We start from the raw sequence: 4,192 nt of genomic DNA, 5'->3' as shown, positions 1-4,192 counted from the left end.
TTACAACCCCAGCGAGGACTCCCCTTCGATGCTAATATAACAATCGAACCCTTAGAGTAGATTCGAGCCAAGCATGCAAATTCACTCTCAGCTAACACTAGAGACAAAGTTCTTTGTATCGAAATACAAAGAAACCAAAACCTTACACTCCTACTCTTCAGAGTAGAGAGAGAAGGACCAATCGTCCAACGAGGTCTACCTTTTTCATTGTTGATTTTGTTTTGGATTCATTACTAATTGTTGAAATCATGCTTGTTTATATGATGTCTAATTATTTATTACTTGTCATTCGTCATATGTTTGATAATTATTCAAATAATTGGAAATAATTAAAATTGGCAAACTTGGGTTCTTTTTCCACCACTCATTAAGTTGCTAATGCTTATACAGACGATATTCCTCCAAGCATGTCCCTATAAAAGTTACATGCTCGTACAATTGGCATTACTTTAAGCATGTCTCTGTAACAAGCTGATGGAATTATGGAGACAATGTTGGATAATTTTTTATAATTAAAAGACAACAAAGATTTTTTGGGCCTGAGACTGGTACCAAATCTGATTATGGGATAGTGTAATATATCCAATGGTGGTAGACATAATCCTTGGGGATGCATTCCATGTTGCATAAGATCACTAAGTCCTGTGAGAGGATAGGCGCCCCATGTGATGAAGGGGAGTAAAGGGCGCACAATCCATTTGTGGGGTGAAACCATGCGTATATATTACAAGATACCATGAATAGTGAACAATGATCAATGAAAAATTTGAAAATCTGGGATATGACAGAAAAAGAGGAAACAAATGCACATGTTGATCAACGATGGATTATTTGCTATCTAGATCTTCTTCATATGATTATGGCTCAATTATATTTACTCTTGGATTAATAACTTTGTAATTATTGGCAATTCTTCATTTGGATCAAAGCTCATTTCTACATATTAAATGCCTATCTGTCCATTTTTGCACTATTATATTATTTGTATACTAATATCTAATCATTGTAAATTGCTTATTTTAATCTACTCATTTGTTCACGCTATGGGAACTAACTTTTACTTATTGAGTTGTTGAACTCACCCATTCCCCTTATTATTTTTTAGAAGGTCACGTACAGTAGGGCCACAATTGAAAACTTTACAAGTACAATAGCCATGATCATTGCAGATAACAACATCCAAATGCCTGATAGAGGAATGCAAGTCTTCTCTTGGACAGATACCCATTAAGATTTCCTTGACATATTTGCTTCCATTAGCCACTCGTGCAAACTATTTGTCACTAGGCATGCATTGCGAAATAAGAGTCCTTGCCATTTGGAGAGTAACGTAGGGAAAGATAGTGCTCACCAACTCAACGAGGAAACATAAGGGGGGATAATGTTCAGGTGGTAGGTGAGTATTACGAGATTTAGTTACACACTTGGTGAGCATTGTTGGGAGCGATAGTGCTATCCATCTCGATGAAGAACATATAGAGGATTAGAGCATGTGCAGCAGGCAAGCAATACTACAAGGAAAGTGCCTGCCACTAAGTGAGCATTACGAGGTCTAGTTACTTGCCAGTACTGTAGCATGCATGGTGCACATGAACTGTGCGTAGTGTCCATACAAGGGGACATTACAGATGCACGTAACCTTGCATCCTAGAGGGCCACGACGGTTAGCTGTGGGCGCAGCACCACATGGACCATCGAGACTTTCTCCTGCTTCTGTATTAGCCCCAAGAACTACAGTTGGGCATGCAGTGGCCCAAGGCCACGCATCTCATGCACCTAATGTGCACCGAGGAGCCGTGAGCCCAATGTGACTACCGACAACCACCATGTGGAACGATGGTGCACACCTTCTACCCCCATCATAGTGGTCCCTCACCACTATGGCCAGGCAAGTTGCGATCCACAGCCATGCATGCCGTGCACGAAATGTAAACCAAAGACAAAACCATAAAGTATAAGTATTTAAAGATCTTAATTAGCTTTTTGGATTTTGAAAAATTCTCTATTAATCTTGTTTGAAGATGCTTGATTGATTTATTGTATAGCAAAGTACCATCCAAAAATATTTCCACCGAAAGCATCACCATTTATTTGATCACAAATATAAGCTAAAATGAAGAGGATATAAGCATGCACATTCTGAAGTTATAATTAGCTAATGACATATAAAGATTAAAAAATAATCCTATGGAATAAACTTTGATCACTTTATAAAATAAAAAACTCACTTAAACAAGTCATAATTATGTACTCTATTGAGCTTTATATTACTGCAAAAGACACCGGACATTTGACAATCACTCATCAGCAGACAATTTTTTTGTTTAACAGCCAACTAGCTAGCTCCACCTCCGTTGATAACACTAGACAAGAATTTTTTAAGGAATGATCTACTTTTTTACCAAGAGTTGTGAGGAGCATATCTATTTGGAACATGTACAAATAATTTTTCTATAATAAAAAGATAAGCCTTTTTTTTTTTGACAAAAAATAAAAAATAAAAAGAAAAGATCAGATCATAAATGTGTGAGTATTTAAAGATCTAGCTGTTACTTTATGAAAACTTCTTTATTTTTGTTTGAAGATTTCTGGCTTATTGTATAGAAATGCTAGCCAAAAATATTTTGGAAAAGAAAAAGATTATTCAAACAACTCATAAGTTCAATGGAATTTTAGAATAGACTCTCTCCTACAAATACCACTCAAACATCCATATTCCTGCAAAAATACTTGACAATTAATCAAATTTCATAACAACATTTTACAATTTATGGCCAAGCTCCAACTCGGCTGATAATCCTTTCAAGTACCTCCTGTTGGATCCCTTAATGATTCAAGTAGCTCCAAGACACCCGTCCCAAGATCTGGTCTCCTTTTTTTGTTATTGTCTGAACACATCAGTGCCAATTCAGCCAAACATTGAGCAACCTCAAATGGCCAACGTCCAGCGGAAGGATCCAAAAGGGATTCGAAATTGCCTGCAAGTAAGGCAGAGTTGACATCATCTACTATAGAGTAGGGTGGTGATTTCTCTGTCAACAATTGCAGTAAAATGATTCCGAAGGAGTAAACATCTGACTTCACACTAGGAACTCCACTTTGAAGAAATTATGGATCTAAGTAAGGCAAAGTTCCCTCTAGGATAGTGTTATGACTCAGTGTTACACTGTCACTTGAACTTTGATCACGGCTTAACACAAAGCAAATTCCAAAGTAAGTTTACATACAAAGTTGGAATCAAGGAGAATATTGGCTGGTTTCAAATCTCCATGCACTATGGTGTGAGGTCGAGTGCTAGAATGAAGATACACGACAACGGAGCATAACTCTATGGTCATCCATAGTTTAGTATGCCATGACAATGGAGGACTCTTGTCCTTGCATTTGAATCGATCTTCAAGACTTCCATTAGGAAGATATTCATTGATGAGTGCAAAAGCTTCGGGGCAAAATCCAATGAATTTCACAAGATTGGGATGCCTCAACTGACCCAATACTCCATCCCGATTCATATGCATACAACCAATAAAGATAAAAAGTTGCCATATCCTCCTTGGACCTTGTCCAATTTTTTGGAAATCATTAAAGCCTCGAGTAGCTTTTGCAATTTTAGAAAGGGAGAATTCAAGCCTCTCGAGCATGTGTCCATTTGAGTCCTCTCCTTTTCTTTTTAGCCCTTTAGCTTCTTCAATGCATGATCACGCTACATCTACAATTTATCCCTTTCTTTCTGTAACTTCGCAATTTGGCTCTTTAATGATGTTTCCTGTTCTTTGGAAATCCGGAGTTATTCTATGTATATGTCTCTGTGATTCTCTGCATCTAAGGCCTGTTGATAAGATTATTTGCAATTTCTATAAGATTTAAAATGTTAAAAATTGTATTGTTGCCAAGCATATATGGTGAATGCATCTAGTAGTCATGTAAAATGCACTATTTTTTGCAAAATGTGTAATGAGGAGTGTAGAGAAAACCCCCATGAATTTAAAGTGTTGAAGAAGTTCATCTTCTTCATTCATATTTTCTAAGGCCTGGTTTGCTTACGAAAATCTCTCAAATCAATACATCACGTCACATCTCATTTCAATATCCAAATACCATTCAAATACAAACACTTTTTAAATTCAAATCGTCAACTCTTTACAACTTTTTTATTTAATTATTACCTAATCATTATAGCTTTCCTCAATTT

At 36.6% G+C, this 4,192-nt stretch overlaps 1 pseudogene; it reads right to left on the bottom strand.

Moving 5' to 3' along the window:
- Positions 1–2,689: 2,689 nt before the first annotated feature.
- Positions 2,690–3,641, bottom strand: LOC122301649 (annotated as a pseudogene).
- Between the last annotated feature and the right edge of the window lie 551 nt (positions 3,642–4,192).

The sequence above is a fragment of the Carya illinoinensis genome, chromosome 2, assembly GCF_018687715.1.
Source record: "Carya illinoinensis cultivar Pawnee chromosome 2, C.illinoinensisPawnee_v1, whole genome shotgun sequence".
Classification (NCBI taxonomy): Eukaryota; Viridiplantae; Streptophyta; class Magnoliopsida; order Fagales; family Juglandaceae; genus Carya; species Carya illinoinensis.
This window is presented reverse-complemented; position numbering and strand designations above follow the sequence as displayed.